Source organism: Schistocerca piceifrons, chromosome 1, assembly GCF_021461385.2.
Source record: "Schistocerca piceifrons isolate TAMUIC-IGC-003096 chromosome 1, iqSchPice1.1, whole genome shotgun sequence".
Lineage (NCBI taxonomy): Eukaryota > Metazoa > Arthropoda > Insecta > Orthoptera > Acrididae > Schistocerca > Schistocerca piceifrons.
In genome coordinates, this window is record NC_060138.1 from 349,569,829 (window position 1) to 349,590,593 (window position 20,765).

Genomic DNA, 20,765 nt, shown 5'->3' on the forward strand with positions numbered 1-20,765 from the left:
TTCTTTAATCCCTGTAGTAGAAAAATAAAATTTACGTACGGCATATTCGAAAACCAGGATAAATAACATGCGCACCATGCTGATACGATTTTCTGTTTATAAATAACGTATTACGGAAGATCACGTAACGCTGAATGGTCAGAAGGCCCCTGCCAAAATTTACGTGCATATTAACCAGCATTTACATATGGATTGCTTGGCGAACAAACAAAACGATCGAGTGCCACTCTGATGTTTAGTGTACATTATAAACAAGAATTTGCTTCAAGCATATTCCTAACTCCTGTATACTCACAAGCGTTACTCAATATTAAAAAAAAAACAAAAAAAAAAACTGATAACACTGAAGTTAAACGTAACACCTGAAACTTCTTTGGTGACTTACTACCTTCAGTAATTAGAAATGTAGAGTTCATATGAATGAAAACTACACTAACCCCTTAACGTAACCCTCTTTAAACAATAAGTTTCCTTGCTGAATGGCTAAATAGCGGAAATAAAAAGCATGAGAATGTGATTCTATACGTGTTCGCGATACTTAAGAGACCCTGTCAGTATGAGACGCTTAATGTGAAGAACCTATCCTGATGCATAACGATGAACCACGTGTATTGTATTGTGTTGTGTGGTCAGCCCTGTGAACTAGCTATTGATTAGTAGTACACGTTTTGGTCTCACATTTTGTGTAGTAGCTTGTGTGTTCTCCAAAAAATGGTTCAAATGGCTCTGAGCACTATGGGACTTAACATCTGTGGTCATCAGTCCCCTAGAACTGAGAACTACTTAAACCTAACTAACCTAAGGACATCACACACATCCATGCCCGAGGCAGGATTCGAACCTGCGACCGTAGCAGTCGCGCGGTTCCGGACTGCGCGCCTAGAACCGCTAGACCACCGCGGCCGGCTGTGTGTTCTCCGCTCTGTGGCTGAGATACGTGCTGTAGGAAAACGCGTGGCTAACTGCTTACATAAAATTCACACACCAAACTTGTTCGTTCACGCCACTCTCTCTCTCTCTCTCTCTCTCTCTCTCTCTCTCTCTCTCTCTTTTCGGATAGAGCTTCTTGATGGGTGTGCCCATTACTCTCTTACCCAAAGCGTGGCGCAACTGACACTTGAATTAATTTGTTTGTACCTGGTGCGTTTTCTCTCAAATTGACGTACGGTGCTCTCTCTCTCTCTCTCTCTCTCTCTCTCTCTCTCTCTCTTTCTTTCTTTCTCTCTTTAAAACTGCTAAACTGCTACTGCTGAACTCAATAACAGTCTGTTTAGTGTACTTCACCCTTCTACTCTACTTCACCCCACCACCGCACCTGCTTTTTCAGTACGTATATAATTTTTTCTTCTTCATATAAACATCTTAGAGACCGGGGTGCTCCTGGGGACAGTTTCTCTGCTACTCAGAGTAACTGAAGTATTTTGAGATCAACAAGCCATCGCAGTTGGCTGATCGATTATTATATCTGTTTCAGTAAACTGATGCCATTTTTACTTTTTAATTTAGGAAGATCGCTAGAATTTACCTTAACTTTTAGGTCAGTAGAGGGACACTGTACAAGGACGAGGCAAAGGAAACAGTCGTGGTCTTGTTTAACCAACCAACCCAGCTTTCGGCTCAGTCAATAAAGTAAACCACAAGATTCCTTAATCAGGGTGTTCGGACAGCTAGCGCTTGATATGCTGATTTTCAGCACTCCAGTCATCAGCAGAATCCCAATCAACTCATTTATTTCGTTTGTATCTGTAGGTTTAGCCTCTCTCTCTCTCTCTCTCTCTCTCTCTCTCTCTCTCTCTTTTCGTCCAAATGGGAAATCCAGTCTTCAATCATAGCTTTCTGTCGTGCACTTCCTTTAGGACCGGAGGAACATAAATAATGTTATGGCTTCGAATTCTTTCTGTATTCAGGAGAGGAGTGTTAACCAGACGGTGTCAACTGCGCCAGTGAAAAAATCAACCCGCTAGATTCTCCGAGATGATTTCTCACATGTAAACTCAGCACTATTTTTTCCCAACACGTGGGCCTAAATCTTCTGGCTCAGACACAGACTGAATGTCGTGCTCTTCCAGAACATCGTCGTCACTGCTAGAACTCGAGTCAGGAAAATCTTCCTCGTTCTCCGTCTCTACCAGCCACGCTACAATTCGCGTTTATTGCCTCTGATCCAAGATTCTGCTAAAATTTAATGAAATTACACGATTATTTCACATGATCATACACTCTAAAAGAATAATTAGCCAATAAAATAAACGTATTCTAACAATATAAGTGGAAAACATCACTAATAAAAAACTGCGTTTCAAAAATACATACGTAATAGGTCGCGTGAATTGAATGATAGATCGCCGAATTAGCAGAATCCATGTAACGCAGCAATCCATCTGTTAGTACTAGAGTACACTGGACTCGAAACATTGTCGCTACCCGACTTCCAGATTTTTTTTATTCCCGCAAGCGGATTACAGAATTATGTAATCTACGCCACCACCTCAGGATTAAAAAGTCTGACGTGGGTAAACGGCTTTCAGGAAACCAATTAAATGTCCCCCCTGCAAGAAAATTGCCCAGTTGTGAAGATTGAGAAGCTGTACCATTTTTTGTGGCAGGTGACGATGTCTTTGGGCTAGGAAATCACATATTACTTTCACATGCGGAAACAAATTTATACAACACCAACAGCGATTTTAACTACAGACAACCCCAACTAACGCCCGTTGCATGGTCGAAAGTACTTTCGGAATCCTGTCCAACAAGTGGCTATGTCTCACCGCCCAATACACCTTAATATAACTTACCCTACACAATTACGAACGAATAAAAGAGGGAATGAAATTCACAGATACACTCAATGATTCCCCTGCGGATAATTTCATATTTAATGAAAACAAAACAGGAAGAAATAACAACACTTAACGTCATTTTTTACTTCACAACGAGGCTCAGTTTCATGTCAGTATGATAACGTGCTATGAGGTAAATTTTTGTATAAAATATAAGAAAAACTGAACTACATAAATGCGAACACATCTTGTTCTATTTTTTTCTAGCCAGCCACATAGATTCCATCCCGCAACAACTGCTTCACAGATTTTCAACCATAGATTCTGCTTTATATTTACATCTGAGTATTCCTTTAAGATCGTTTTATACAAAGCTGGTCGATTCTCGAACTCTATATTAAAGTAGCAATCAATTCACCTGTTATAAGTGCCATTTCACCACGTCACATTATATATGGAAAAGAGTGTCAGACAAAAAATGAACTAAGTAATCGCCCACTCTCCGCACTGTAAGATTGATGCAATAGTCCCTGACAGCAGTCGATGTCTTTCATTATACCTCTGACACCCGATGTTCGCATTCCATTCGGAAAGAATCGTCTTATCAAATCGCTTTTCAGATGGGAACTGCTCAAATCTTTCGCGTGGCGCTTGTTAAATAGCTGCAGCCGTGTACTACTCGAGAAGTCTGGTATTTTCTCGTATGATGGTGCTATATCTAGAAGGTGCTCGCATCGTCGATATAGGATATGCAACATGCAACGCTACTGTGAGACAATCTTGTCAACATAAACTTGTTTACATAGATAAAACTGAGCCTGCATTTACATGTTGCACTAACACATGGGACACGCTCGCCCGGTTAGCCGTGCCGTCTAACGCACGGCTTTCCGGATTGGGAAGGAGCGCCTGGTCCCAGGCACGAATCCGCCCGGCGGACTTGTGTCGAGGTCCGGTGAACCGGCCAGTCTGTGGATGCTTTTTAGGCGGTTTTCCATCTGCCTCGGCGAATGCAGGCTGGTTCCCCTTATTCCGCCTCAGCTACAATATGTCGGCGATTGCTGCGCAAACAAGTTCTCCACGTACGCGTACGCAACCATTACTCTACCACACAAACATAGGGGTTACACTCGTCTGGTGCGAGACGTTCCCTGTGGGGGTCCACCGGGGACCGAACCGCACAATAACCCTCCAAGAGTGGTTCGGTGTGGGGAGACGGAGGGGTGAAGTGGACTGCGGTAGTCATGTGGTTGTGAACCACTGCGGCTGCGGCGGGGACGGAGCCTCTCCGTCGTTTCTAGGCCCGTGTTAACCTACAATACAATACTACACATGGCGTTACTGCAAAAAAATGGTTCAAATGGCTCTGAGCACTATGGGACTCAACTGCTGTGGTCATAAGTCCCCTAGAACTTAGAACTACTTAAACCTAACTAACCTAAGGACAGCACACAACACCCAGCCATCACGAGGCAGAGAAAATCCCTGACCCCGCCGGGAATCGAACCCGGGAACCCGGGCGTGGGAAGCGAGAACGCTACCGTACGACCACGAGATGCGGGCAAGGCGTTACTGCAGTACTTAAGCCAAGCTCGTAACTGTATTTTGCAAAATCAGGACAAAATTGGGTCTTCGTTGATCCACTCGATTGCATCAAGAAAAATTGGCTCTTGTCGGGACGTCGGGACAAGAAGGTCCGTAACGGTAACGGTACCGAAGCCGGCTGCGGTGACCGAGCGGTTCGAGGCGTTTCAGTCCGAAACCAAGCGGCTGCTACGGTCGCAGGTTCGAATCCTGCCTCGGGCATGGATGTGTGTGATGTCCTTAGGCTTAAATAGTTCTAAGTCTAGGGAACTGATGACCTCCGATGTTAAGTCCCATAGTGCCTAGAGCCATTTGACCCATTTTTGACGGTACAGACAACATCGGGGCGGATGGCAGCCCTGTGTTTAAACAGTCGTCCTGTTGCTGGCAGACAGAGAAGTTGGTTGGGAATCGTAGCGCCCATTAAAGAAATCTTTTGCTTGTGCGGACCGACAAAACTACAAGCCGCTCAGATATCTATAGGGTTAGGTGTCATTAATATTCCCTTGGGGAAACCCAGATGTCACTTCCGTTTTATTTGATGACTTCTCACCAGTTACTAATAAATGAAAGCATTCTGATAGGAATTCTGAATCCAGTCGCCCAGTTGGGACGATGTTACACAGTTTGATTAAGCTGCATATGGAAACAGTTTCCGTAGACGGCCATACAAAGGTGCAACTATATTTGCTCCGTGTGCGTCAAACTACGCTTGCATTACCTCGGAACTACAGGAAGCTGTACAGGCCGGTCGACGTTAGCATCTCTACGGTCGGCTGCCTCTGGTGAGCACCTGTGCTTCCACACGCCCACGTCCCGCCAGGTAATCGGCGCGTGGGCGTGCTGTGTATTAAACGCCGCTGCCGCACACCAGTTCCTAGAAGCGGACGTCTGCACAGGAGGCTGCAAACAATATTAGCCGGCGCGATCACGGAGCCGGTGTTTGGCAATCGATGGTTCTCATGGCAGGCCTCTTACATACGCTGCACGAGCCTGTTGCGTCCGATACCAGCGTTCTAGCGGTGGCTGCCGTGTAGTGATGGGAACAGTCGGATGAAAACAATAGATTCAGTCGTTTCTTGGAAAACAATCGGGACATTCGGTTGTAGTTTTACGTATCTGTTGAATAATTCATTCATTCTTTTGAGTGAAACCGGTCTGTGGAAGCAACCGCATGAAAACAGTCGATTGTAGTTCTACGTATCCGAAGAATTATTACGCATTCAGGTCGTTCGACTGTAACTAGTCTGTGGAAAAAAGGTCGACGCAATCCGACTGATTCAGTTCTGAGCGGGAACATTCGATCGTTTCGTCATTGTTAAAGCACTATTGTCGACTGCCCTCTGTAATCGACTGTCGTCACTCTTATTGCTGTTCCGATATTTGCTATTTATTGAATGCCAATAAGTAGCTCATAGTTTAATTTTTCGTCCATGTTTATGAACATTTTCTTAATAGCGAACTTTGTATCTGGATCAGAATACCGAAAGGCTCGGTTGAGTAGGAATGGAAGAAATTATGACTGGATGAAAAGTGATCCTAAAGATAAATTCAATACAATATACGGCATCAGCAAGATAGTTCATATCATGAAACAATATTAATTAAAGAAATTCGAAGAAAATTAGTGAAAGACAACTAATCTTCCTCGTATAAAAAAAACACCTCCGACAGATTACTGTACGCGGTTAAAAAGCGAGTGAATAAGTCACGAAATAATTTAAGAATAATTTACGAAAATACTTTACATGCTTCACGTTCACGTCACCTCATCAATTGCCAAAATGGTGTTATCGGTGTTCGGAACAAATCAGTGCGAAGAGAGGGTCAGAATTGTAATAAATTTAAATTAAAAAAGTAATAGTTCACTAATTTCAACATACATGTATAATGTAGCACCAGTTTAATAACCCTATTAAAACCAGCCGAAAATCCATTTTTAATACCAGAAGTACGAAATATTCGTATTTAAGTGAAAAATTACACAACTTTTGAAAATACTACATTTTTAGAAATACACTTCCTATTAACCTCTCCTTGAAGGAAGATCCATTATCCGTTTTCAAAAATTTTGACAGCCCTACTCGTATGTAACAGAAAAGGCTGAAACACTCGAACCCAGAGATAGAGCGGAAACATTCTTTTAACTGCCGTAACTGTCTGTCTTCTGTCAGTCTGTCATCTCACATTGAGCGAAGCCACTCAAGTCCGGAGAGTGAGTGAAAACATTCATACAGTTGACGTGGCAGCAGAGACAAGTTTCTTTTGGTTGTTTCATTCGGCTGAAAAATGAACTCGCTTGTCAATCGCCCATCGAAACCAGTCGTTTGTCCCATCACTGCTGCCATGTGTAAATACCAGTAGCTAGCAACAAGAAGCTGAATGCCGTTAAAACGCAGAATCCTGGCCTCAGCGGTAACACTGTCGATCTTAAATGTTGTCAGAAAAAAAGTTTTGTTGTGATAAAATTGTGTCTACGTGTGCAGAAGTGAAATAGGTTAGTCAGGGCGGTTAAGTCACATCGGACACAACGGTCATTCATCAAACATACACATCACCCTCGTTAATAATGCCGCCATCAACCACGTACGAGACTGGGCCGTACATGACCAGGTCACTGTTAGCGACCACAACATCATCACACTAACCTTAAGTGGTACAACAAACGTCAACACAGAAACACTACCAAAAACACTATTATTTGACAAAACAGACTGGGACAGGGTCAGACAAAAAATACATGAGCACATACCGCAAGACGTCACCGGCAGTGTTGATTACAGAGCACACATGCTGACAGACATCATCATCACACACACACAGAACACCTGCATGCCCACACAAAGAATGACAAAACACCAAACTATTCCCTGGACTACACAATTAACACGATTCAAACAAGACTCAAAACGTAAACGTAAGCTTTACCAACGAGCAATTTCAGCTAGAGAAAGACAATTACGACTACCGGCTTGCCAAGGACAAATATAAACTTGAGCTGAATAAGACCAGGAAAGACCATTGGAATAGCCATGTAGCAGCACAAACACAACTAAAAATTTGGGGGAAACCATACAAAATCGTGACAGAGAAAATTAAGAGCCCACTGGTGTAATGTTGTTGCATTAATTTGTTATGAAAGCGGTGCTGATAGACAATAAAAGCGGGTTAAAAGCTGTGAGCTGTCTGGGGAAGTTAACCTTGCATTACTGAGCAACTGTTTCACCAGGTATCCAGTCTAGCTTACCAAATTCCCAACCGGACTAACATTAATTATAATCTTTTAATAGTCATACGACAACCGGTGATATATACATATATAAAAAGAGAATTTAAATAAAAAGAAATAAATCAGTTTATATTTGGAAATTTATTTTAACATTGATCATTGAAATTTCAGCATATTAAACTTGATTCATAACTAAACTGGTGCCTTATTTAGGATTGTGAAAATGTGAGATTGTAATCTTACGGAACACATCAAATATGGAGTCAAGTTTGGTAGTCTGCATACAACACTGCATTCATAAAATAACACACGAAGAACGCTGAAACATATGCAAGAGGAAATTAACCACAACCAACCGATTCAATTTTCACACAAAGAAGTTACGTTCGTAGCGCAATCCTGTCCGTCATGTAATTACCACACATTGGTATACTAAATTCATACTAACTCTCTGTGAAATCTTCCAGAAATGAATAGCTGAGGGCTACTTTGATGATTACACCACATGCTTCACGTGGTCAACTTGGTTTACAAAAAGAGTGTAACTCCACAATAATTTTGATAATTAAAATAAATTAGATCGACAAGCAATTTACAAAAGAAAAACCTCGAACTGGTTACTATCGTCTTACTATTAACCTGATGGGTCAAACAATTGTATAAGCACGTGGTACTGGTCTCACAAAGTACACCCCGCGTGGGTTGAACATAAAGAAAAGTTGCTATATTGAAAAATATTGTCAAGACGAGACGTTATAATATCACGCACATTCGCATTTAAGATTGATGATCTTAGTTAGAGTTACTGATCAACACGTGGTTCCACTTTACTCACAAAGTAGTGACAAAGCAACTACCGGAATATATTCTGAACTTCACACTCGAATTACACTGCGTTGCAATTTAAGATAACATTAGATATTTTAGAGCGAAACCTGAAATAAAGGTGATTAAATTTTCAGTTAGGCTGATCTTAAGAAATCCGTTGTTCTACGGACTTAGCAGACACGCGCTTAGCCGGAGATCTTACCACTTCAGACGCTCGCCGCGGACCGACTGCCCTGGGCCGCTACCGAGCGTGCTTCCGTATACAAAACGGAAGTGACCAGAAGGGCAGCTTCCTATACCAACATGACAAGGGACGGACAGGAATTACATATAAACTGTGTTTTAAAGTGTAGTAGTATGACAGATCGTTCTTGTTTATGTGTAAAAGTAACACGTTTCACTGCTCAGTCTCCTCCCATATAGTCAGAAACACCACAGTAAATTTAGAAGAGGAATTTATGCCGTAAATGATAACAGATTTAAGAAATTAACATGAAAGGAATCCAACAGAGACCTTTCACTGGTTCTGGGAACGCTGCGACAGGAGGATGGAGAGATGACTAAGGGCTGGAGACGCACAGCGGAGTTACTGCTGAGCAAACTCCTGCCCGACGACATCGCAGACACAGACACACCACTACGTGCAGCACTAAGACACGAAGTAGACACAGTATACATCACACCAACCGTCACCTGTCCATTTGCGCAGGATGAAGTGGCGACAGCGATCTCAGAACTCAAAAACAAAAAGGCGCCTGGACCGGATGGTATCCACTCTGAGGTACTGAAACAAATTGCACCGCAGATCACCCCGTTTCTCACAACGTTGTTAAACGATGCATTAAGGCTGGGCCGTGTGCCTGCATTGTGGAAGACCTCGAAGGCGGTTATCATCAAAAAGGCTCCAGACAAAGACCCATCAGACCCCAAGTCATACAGACCAATTTCCCTTATCAGTATACTCGGTAGAGTACAAGAAAAACTACTCTGCAAAAGACTACAAGCACACCGAACACTACGGGGACTGACACCACACCAATACGGCTTCAGGGAAGGGAAATCTATAGATGACGCAATTAAGAGAGCACTCCAAATAGTACACGACACACCCTCCAAATACACACGTGCAATTATGATAGACATCTCAGGTGCCTTCGACAACCTCTGGTTGCCGGCCTTGTTCAAGAGGCTCAGACACCTGCAGGTACCGGAGTCTCTGTATAATAGTTTCATGGACTACTGCAGAGACAGAACGGTCGTTTGGCAATGGACAACCAGAAAGTGATTAAACGAATTACAAAAGGCTGTCCACAAGGGTCGATCTGCGGCCCCATCTTCTGGGACATAGTTACAGAACCGCTTCTACAGTTACTAGAGGAGCACATCTTGACAGATGGAGTTGTCGCTTATGCTGATGATCTACTCGTCGTAGTTTCAGCAAACAACCGTGCCCAGCTAGAAGAAAGAGCCAATGGAACACTTAGGACAATAACCTAATGGTGCACAGATAATTAATTAAAGATGGCAGGAAACAAAACAACTTATACATTGCTAAAGGGTACCCTGCGCAGGAACCCAGTAGTCAAAATCAGGGACACAACCATAAAAAGACTAGCAGTCACACGCTATCTAGGAGTATACATTGATGAACGATTGAACTTCCACGAACACATGCGAATATGCACAAACAAAGCAGAAAAGATACTACACAAACTGGCTAGGCTAAATTCGGAACAATTCAGACTACCCCTGTCAGTGACACGAACATACCATTGCGCTCTCTTCGAGTCAGTACTAGCTTTGCTGCCAGTACGTGGCCCACAGATTAAGCCTCTCTCAACCAACAGAACCATTGTACGTCGAGGCTAAAGAAATGTTCTTCTTCGACTAACAGGGGCATTCAACACTACATCAAATGACGCACTATGTGTCGTCATGGGAATCTTCCCCATAGATATCACCATCAGGTACCGCGCAGCAATATACTGGCTTAGGATGGGGAGAATAGACCAGGTTCGGCAGATCACTGGTGTACCGATTGAGACAACACGCCAACTCAGAGCATGGCGAGTGGATACCTGGCAGAGCGAGTGGGCCAACAGCGATAAGGGCCGCCGTGTATACAACTTCTTCCCTGACATCCGGGAAAGACTAAAACTAAAACATATTGATCCCAGCCGCGGTATGGTACATTTCATCACAGGACACGGCACTTATCCCACGCACCTGTACCGCGTGAGTCTGCAGCAGACTAATAGATGCACATGCGGTGAAGAAGGTTCCCCTGAACATACTATCTTCTTCTGCGGACAACGCACGAACATAAGACACACAGTACACATAAATCGCCTGAACACACAGAACGAACTACATGCCATAATACGCGATTCGGAAAGGTGGACTGAACTCAGCAAACTAACTGACGAAATCTCGAAGATCCAACAAACAGAATACTTGCGCAATAGACCCTACCGAAGGCAAGTCGGTCCAAACAGACATCACGATGCCCAGGGGGACACAGATATGATTAGCACCACGAGTGATGAAGAAGAAACAGATACAGACCAGGGCACCAACACAGATATTGAAGCGTCCAGCGCGGATGATCCATAATGTTAACCAAGTAAACTTCAAAGAACAGAATGGAACAACCGACAAGAGGTGTACAAGTCACACACAATCCTAAAAACAGATTGCACCTTATATGTAAATAGTTAACAGCATCTACATTTCTAATAAGAGCTTAAAGCTGGGTACCTCTTCAAGGGACCTACGCCTTCCGTTAAGAGGCAGCGCACAGTCTGGATGGAAGGATCTTAATTGTGGTCCCTCTCTTTCGAGCCCAACCCGACGGATACCTATGGTAGATCGGGGAAAACCACCATTCAGGTCGTGTTGTCGGCGGGGCCGGGAGGTGCTAGCGCCTGATGTACTCTACTAGGAGCCTTGTAGGCTCAACACAAACCGTTAGCATCATTACCTTATTACTTTTACCACAAGTACCCTTTCATTAGCAACTTTGAGCCAAACACAAAATCAGTCACCTCTCTATTGTATATCATTAATAGTTTAGCAGGCTGGACATGGAGGTCTTAGTCTTAGTTTCTAGCTTTAACGTACCCTAATCTCTTCTAGTTACGTTAGTTTTTAGGACGGTAGATGTTAAAGGCATGGTGAGCGACGGCCAGCGTCTTGAGGGTCATTCCAAGACCCGGGCCGCCGCCCACAACCAGGTGACGGGCCGTATTATACCTATCCCTTCTCTATTCAATTCTCTTCCTTCCTTCTTTCTAAATATTTAATTTCGTTTTGTTTACTAATATCTTACTTGATATTGTATTAGTTATAAGTTTTTCTAATGCTGCACAAAAAAAAGATATCAAATGGATGTAAACAAATAGAGCACGTCTCCACGTGGCGGGACACGGGCAACGGTGTGAGTGGGGACGGGAGCCGGTGTGGTGTTACTTTCAGTCACTCCGGACCCCGGACCCAGTCACAGCGGCTAAGTGGCAACATACGACCCACCATAAGAAATTAGACGGTGGGTCATAAAATATAAGCAGCTAGTGAAAAAAAAAAGTGAAAGTCAGGGCGGAGATGTGGTTTGCTTGATAGACCCCAAACCAGCTGCAGTTTACCAGATACACTTTGCGATTTATATCGTCGTTTGACGTAATGCATCTACTAGAAAGCTAATGAAAAAGTAAAAAGTTTGCGAATTTTTAAAACTGCTTTCTGTCTATTGAAAAGAGTAATTTATCTATCATACACCTTTTTTTCATTTTATACGGAAACACACAATACGACAAAAGGCAAGAGCGATTTTAGCCACACGTTGACCATTTTTAGATTCTACGGTAGGGCAAAAATAAAGGTGTATATTAAAATCTATTGTTTTTTCCTCTTTTTCGTTTCTACCTGCACATAACCTAAAATAAAAAAGGATCACCTGTGGGAATTAGTGATATAAACAGATGCTCCTTCGCTTTCTATTCTCTAGTGATAGGAGCTCGAATCCTCTGTACTGGCCTGCCATCACCTAACTTGCTGTCCACAAACAAATGCTTCCAAAACAATGGACATTTGGGTCAAATCGGATTTATTCCCAGACACACACAGTATGTCGACGATATGTTGGCCAGGGGTCATAGTGTGCCGCAGGGAGCGGGAACGACGAGTTGAGGAATGTTTCCACGTTAGTGTCCGCCTGGTTAGCTGAGTGGTATCTGTTTGCCTACCATGTAGCGAACCCGGGTTCGATTTGCGGCCTAGTTGGAGATTTTCGCCGCTCGTGGACTGGGTGTAGTGTTGTCATCATCGTCGCATCATCAGCGACAAAGAAGTGGCCCCTCCTGGTGTCGTCTGAAATAAGACTTGCTCCGTGGCGGACGAAATTCGCCGAATGGGGCCTCCCGGCCAACAACGCCATACGATCATCTCATTTCGTTTTTTTTTTTTGTTTTTTTTCCCTCGTGTGTCTTCCATTAGAGAAAACGTGTGCGCGCCTCTTACCTATATACACTGACGGAAAAAAAACCAAAACCAAATAAAATTAATGTAGACTAATGAAATGACGGGAATACATTTGAGTAGGTAACATTTGTAAGTGTTTAAGGTTACAAGGTCACAGATTAATGTAAGCGTGAGAAAAACCATTGCAAACGTGGAATACTGCTACATTAAAAAACGGTGTATCCTCCAGAAACGTGTATGCCCTGTGTCGTGCAGGCGCCGGATGGCAGTTTGTGTTCCATGCCTCTTGCAAAAAAAATGGTTCAAATGGCGCTGAGCACTATGGGACTTAACTTCTGAGGTCATCAGTCCCCTAGAACTTAGAACTACTTAAACCGAACTAACCTAAGGACATCACACACATCCATGCCCGAGGCAGGATTCGAACCTGCGACCGTACCAGTCGCGCGGTTCCGTACTGCGCGCCTAGAACCGCTAGACCACCGCGGCCGGCTGCCTCTTGCACTTGGTCGGTCAAAACACGGCTGGATAATGCTGGTTGTGTATGAGGCTGGACTTGTCGTTCCATGTTGTCGCATATGTGCTCTGGTGATCGAGCAGGCTAAAGCTACAAGTGGACGCTCTGTAGAGCATTTTGGGTTACAACAGCAGTATGTGGGCAAGCATTATCCTGATGGAAAACGATCCCTGGACTGCTGTTCGCCGCTTGGGATTAGCCGAGCGGTCTAAGACGCTGCAGTCATGGACTGTGCGGCTGGTCCCGGCGGAGGTTCGAATCCTCCCTCGGGCATGGGTGTGTGTGTTTGTCCTTAGGATAATTTAGGTTAAGTAGTGTGTAAGCTTAGGGACTGATGTCTTTAGCAGTTAAGTCCCATAAGATTTAACACACATTTGAACATTTTGAACTGCTGTTCAGGAGCGGCAGCACGACAGGTCGAATCACCAGACTGAGGTACAAATTTACAGTCATAATGCGTGGGATAACCAACAGAGCGCTCTTGCTGTCGTACGAAATCGAACACCAGACCATACCTCCTGGCGTATGTCCAGTGTGTCTAGCACTTAGACATGTTGATTGTAGACACTCAACAGGCCTCCTCCTAATCAAAATGGTTCGTGTAACAGGGCTACGAGTTGGATGTTTAATCCACGATATTGCAGAAAGGCTTGATACGAACGCAGCCACTCTACATGATTGCTGGGAGCTATGGTCACGGGAAGGTAGGAGCGCAAGAAGTCCGAGCTTCGAACAACCACGTGGCACGGCCAAGAGGGAAGACTGATGTGTTCGGCGTATGGTCCAAATGGCTCTGAGCACTATGGGACCTAACAGCTGAGGTCATCGGTCCCCTAGACTTAGAACTACTTAAACCTAACTAACCTAAGGACATCACACACATCCATTCCCGAGGCAGGATTTGAACCTGCGACCGTAGCAGTCGCGCGGTTCCGGAATGCGCGCCTAGAACCACGGCCGGCTCCTCCTAATCAATAAACGGCTGTCGGTAGCACCGAGGCAGAACTAGCTTCGATCAAAATGCACAACAGCCCTCCACCATGCCCTCTAACGAGCTTTCGCTTGACACCATTGAGGTCGCAAATGGCAGTGGTTTGGTGTCAGTGGAATGCAGGCTGTAGGGCGCCTGGCTCGTAGTTCTCCTTGACGAAACCGATTTGTAACGGTTCGTTGTGTCACTGCGATACCAATTGCTGCTGCACGCGCATGTCAGTACTATCCGCCACAGCCATACGCCGAACAGCCGGCCATTGTGTCGGAGCGGTTCCAGGCGCTTCAGTCTGGAACCGCGCGACCGCTCCGGTCGCAGGTTCGAATCATGCCTCGGGCATGGATGTGTGTGATGTCCTTAGGTTAGTTAGGTCTGAGTAGTTCTTAGTTCTAGGGGACTGATGAACTCAGCTGTTAGGTCCCATAGTGCTCAGAGTCATTTGAACCATGCGCCGAACACAAGAGTCTTCCCTCTCGGTCGTGCCACGTGGCTGTCCGAAGCTCGGACTTCTTGTCTCCCTACCTTCCCGTGACCATAGCTCCCAGCAATCATGTAGAGTGGCTACGTTCCTGTCAAGCTTTTCTGCAATATCGTGGATTAAACATCCATCTCGTAGCCCTGTTACACGACCTCGCTCAAACTATAAACTTAGTAATAGCGACTTCGGCGGCTTCAAGGCATTCTTGAATAACATCAACTCACCGCGTCAAGTGTCAAAGGCAATTGCCTCTCACGACCGTTACAGCGCGCATTTGAAGGAAACCTGATGTGCATTTTTATCGTGGCGTTTCTAGCCCCACTCTTCTGCGATCGGAGCGAAATCTGAGTAGACGTCATCGTTCAGATATAGAAACACGGCTGCCAACTTTCGTTTATCTCGCAGAACTCCTTCTCTGCGATAGGATTTTTTCCCTCGTCAGTTTATATAAAACGGAATGTCCTGACTGACTCCTCATCGCCCAGACCAAGTCACAAGGATAAAAACTTGAAAATATAGGGTATTGATCTTATACTACGATATAAGAATAAGTTCCTTTTTCGCCATACCAACTATTTGCAGAGGTACTCGGAATTTCTTCTTCTAAATTAATATAAAACACAAACCACAACCCGAACAACAGCCAGTTCCAACAATTATCAGAACTTTCAGTGCTGATACTCAACTAACAACAAAAACTGTTGCAAGCATGGCTCAACGTCAGTGTTACCGAACCACCTTCATTTCCTGGAGGTAGATTTCTGAACTGAGCGTCATGTGTGGTAATTACTTGTACACATATTGATTATTTTTGAACGTTAATATCTGCAAAACATTTAAGTTCAGCGTCACAGGAGGAACCAATATGCAGCGTTTTCAAGAACTTTGATAGCAGAGAGTACCATGTCACAGTAACGCTGGACCTGGCAGCCAGACCCTGGTACCGTTTGTGGATTCAGCACCAAAGACTTAGCAAAAAACAGCATTCGTATTCTTTGTAAAAAAAAAGTTGTTGACTAGTCTTGTCATGGTTTTTAAATTAATAAATTCTGCTTATGAGGTTTTGATTAATAACTACGGAAGAAACCTGCGCTCCTTTCTGGCTGCTTCCTAAAAAACACACTTCATTTCTCGCAAGTTTCACAGCAGGCAACTCCAAATGAAGAAGTCGTCAGTAGCTGGAAACTACTACTTAGTAATTAAAGCGCTGTAGGAAACGTTCTGTTCTAAAGATGATAGTATCTGTTGTTTGTCATCCGAAGGAAGATAAGATGAGCAATGTTTCTCTCAAGTGGCTGCTTCTCACTTAGTGATAGCAGCTACATTGCAAGAGGCTCTCTGCACTTATTACTATCAACATATAAACTGAACGCTTATATCAGTTGCTGGAGTTCGATGACTTCCATATTAGACTGGATCACTTAGCAGTCAAGTATGGACGCCTCTGCTTAAGCACAGCACCATTCGTTAAGCGATGCGAATGTATGCGGTACAAATCGCAGAAGAACCGACCGCCTTTTTCGATTAAAATATTATTCTCGAACTCGTGGTTTTATCAGTTTCCTGCAGTTCCGATTCATAGAGACGGAATGCCAACTTTAAGATACGTTAGAGCGTGAGTAATTATCGCTCCACCTCCGCGTGTTGTTAACTAAGTTTCTCATATAGCGGAATGTTACAGTATTGGACTTTTTCTTTTTTTCTTTCTTTCTTTCTTTCATGTCATTACGTTTATCCCTATCTACAGGGCCAGGGCAGCTTGTCCAGGATGCCGTAGCATATGTTTCCTTCTTATGATAAGGATATTCCATAAGTTATTTTCTTAACTCGCCTGTTAGTTACAATACTAGTTACTTAAATGCTTTACCTACCACCTTCATTTTTAATTTTTTTCTGCGGTTTATCAGTGTTCTTGATTTCACTTCTGCATTACGTTACATTCGAGGCGCACAGTTTCATTAACTTTTTATTCAATTTTGTGTCAACTTGTAACACAAAAGCCGGCCGCGGTAGCCGAGCGGTTCTAGGCGCTTCAGTCTGGAACCACGCGACCGCTACGGTCACAGGTTCGAATCCTGCCTCGGGCATGGATGTGTGTTATGTCCTTAGGTTAGTTAGGTTTAAGTAATTCTAAGTTCTAAGGGACTGATGACCACAGCTGTTAAGTCCCATAGTGCTCAGAGCCATTTGAACCATTTTGTAACACAAAAAGACTTTTCGGTCGAAAGAAACTGCGGAAGTCGCTTTCCATCTTTCTTGCTTAAGTCATACATCATAATCTTACTTTCTACATAGCTGAATTCGTTCACGCCTTTGTGGCGTTTAGCAAGTAGCTTATTCTAATTTTATTATTTTTCATCTTATTCATGTTGGCTTATTGAGCTTTAACCATCATTGTGTGCCAAGTGGTCTCCTCATTAAATTTAGCAGTCTGCTCTGTAGATAACTGTGTCCATTTGGGCCCTTACATCAGTCGGTACTTTTTTCCACTTATTTCATTCCTTCCTGAAGATACTACTTGAACTGGAGTGACTGAGCTTTATCTCGGGTTCGTATCTTTTCAAGAATAGTTTATCTTTTTGTTTTTCCACCTTTGATGACCTCACTTGCTTACTGTCGAAGCTATGGGTTACTAGTCTATGTATGACCTCTCAGTCTCCTTAAGATTAAAATACTTTACTCAATACTACGGAGTTAAAGGCTTCGGTAAGTCTAGTCTTGATATATCTAGTTTACTATTTTGTTAAAGTCGTTTATCGTAAACACAAAGGAATATCTTCTTTCTTCAAACTAGTATGCACTACTATTTAAATTTAGAATGGTAAACTGTTAGAAAATGACATGAAAACGTTGTTTTTGATGTTACTGGTGCCATTTTATTTAATGAAATGTGCGTTAATTATCTGTATTATTTCTTCAGGCTACCCGAAAATAAACTTCGAAATTAGAAACCAGAAGGACACTTGTTCCTCGAAAACGACTGTTGCCCATGAGTGCAGCTAGATGTTGCTTTCATTCGAGTAAGGGAAAATCAGGTAACATAAAACATGTGGAAGAAACAAGAGAAAATTGAGAATGACCTGCTGAATAGAATGAACTGTGTTATCACGGAATACGGATTCAGAGTTAATCGAACAACGAAAGTAATGAAAAGTAGAAGAAAAGAGATTAGCGACAAGCCTAATATCAAAATTGGGGACCACGAAGAAGACTAAAACCAAATTGCATAACGGATGGTACAAGGAAGATACAAAAAAAAAAAAAAAAAAAAAAAAAAGAAACAGACTGGCGCACGTAAAGAGCGTATTACTGGCCGGAGGAGGTTTATTACTATCAAATACAGTTCTTAAAGTCAGGAAGAAATTTCTCAGAATGTACATCTGGAAAATAGAAATCCTGTGCGGAAAGCAGGAGATTCGAAGCGTTTCGGACGTGTTGGTATAGAAAGATGATCTAATTTGGGGCCGGCCGGAGTGGCCGAGCGGTTAAAGGCGCTACAGTCTGGAACCGCACGACCGCTACGGTCGCAGGTTCGAATCCTGCCTCGGGCATGGATGTGTGTGATGTCCATAGGTTAGTTAGGTTTAAGTAGTTCTAAGTTTTAGGGGACTTGCGACCACAGCAGTTGAGTCCCATAGTGCTCAGAGCCATTTGAACCATTTTTTTTATAATTTGGGTGGACTGACAAGTTAAGGGAGAAGATGGTACTCTCCGGGAGAGGATAGGAGTGTGTCGAATTTACTGAGAAAAAGAAGTGTCATGATGACAGCCCATTTGTTAACTCCATGGTGATAGAGGGAGCTATAGAGGGCAAAAGGTGTAGGAGAAGGCAGTGGAATACATCCAGCTAATAATTGAGGTCACTATTTCCCTAAGGTGAAGAGATTGACATAAGAGACAAAGTCTTGGCGTCCCACATTAAACCTGGTAGAAGTCTGATGATAAAAAAAAAATTCATAAAGTCAACCACAGTATGGCCCTCGGTGTACTGACAGAGAAGCCAAAGCGGTTCACTACCCCATAGACATCGTGTACGCTCTGAGGAGCTCGCCTACTCATAAATGGAGTATTCCACAAGAAAGGGCTGGGCTGTGCTTCAGCGTACTTGACGCCTCTATCAATACATGTTGCCACAACGAGGTATTACATTTTATACCCTCATACCAGATACCACAGAGGGGGTTACCGGTAATTATAAAGAGGATGATAATCCTCTCGCTGGTAATGAAAATTTTTAAGTGCAGTGTCAGATGAGATGAAAATCAGAGCGAGGTGATGTAGGCATTCTGGGGAAGGGAGCAAAAAAAAAAATCATATTTTAATGGTTAGTCGACGACCAAGTAATTAGACATAAAGGACAAACTATGGTGTGACAAGGATGAAACGGAAGTTAACCGTGTTCTTTTCAAAGCAACCCCACAGCAGTCGTTTTAGTGGATTTAGGGAAACGACGGAAAAATTAATTTGGGCGTGAGGACATAGTTCACAAAGTCATTGGTGAGTTGTTTCATTACAACCCTTGTATTGTAACTACTATTGTCGTGGAGGCTAACAACATAACGTCTCAGAATGCCTTACCACTGCTGCCGAGTACTGTGCATCTGTCTGGTTGGAAAGTGTACATGTGAAGAAGGTAGACACAAAACGACACAATGCGCAGCATTACTGGTTCCATCAAATCAACTTCATGCCACTGCGCTGGTTACCTGTACTGAGTCACATTCTTCCACCCCACTTAAGGCGGAAACAAGCTCTACCCAGGGAAGCCAAGAAAATCTCTGCATCACCCTCTCTACCACTGCACCAGGAATTCTGCCATCCGCCACAGCAACGATTGTGATCAAGAAGGCCAGCAAGTGTTACTGCAGGACAACTCATCGCGGATGGTTTTGATCTAAACGAAAGCTAGAAGCATGAATGGTCAACAAAAACATTGGGAACAAGAGCCCATCACCTTTATCCCACAAAGAAGCCAATAGGTTTTGACCTAACGAGGAACCTTTGGTGCCGCCTCAACAAGTTAAGGACTGGACATGGTTGTTGTAGGTACTTCAGGTACAAATGGGGCTGCATCAGTTCACCAATGTGTGAATGACTTGTTCACTCTCATACCCAGCTTAATTAACTGGTTGAAAAACACGGACTGTAAGGTTTAATCTTGTCTAATATCATACGTATATTATATAAAATCATTTGCCTTATATCAACTCTATCTTGTATAAAATCACCATACGATTAAATAAAAACCACTTGCTTTTGACTACGCCAGGCAGTGTGTGCTGTGCGCCGTAAAAGGTGTCTGCCTTGATGGGTGCTTGTGCTCCAAAAATATCAGTCATAGTTCGTATAAAATAACTTTGCTATTGGCAGAGTGCAGTGGTGGGGGCAGTGTTGCATTTGAACAGAGCCGCAGCTTCACAAGGCTCAGCACGCTCCTACAAAAGAGGCAACAGAGCGAGCACGTGGCGATTCAGAAAGAACTGCGATTGGCTAGCGACTGGCCACTCTAGTAGTAGAACACTGTACAGTGAACATGAAGTTATTTTAGTCGGAGTATAGCAGTACGGCTTGTCTGTCCCGAAACATTGTTCGGTAGTGACCAAGTGTCGTCTTTCGCGGGGTACTCTCCAATGACATATTCTAACAGATTGAAACTACACTACGAGTCGAAAATTTGCAGACTTCCAGTGCTAATTTTGCCAGATACGCCAACCAAGTAGCTAATAACAAGAAGAACATCATTTCACCACTGTTGCAGAGCTCCCTATGTTTTTTTATAATTTTGTTTTCTATGGCTTTCGGGTGTATCATTGAAGAACGTGTATTAAAACTTAGCGTTACAGGTAGAGACATATTTAGAGTAGCTTCGTTATCAGTATACA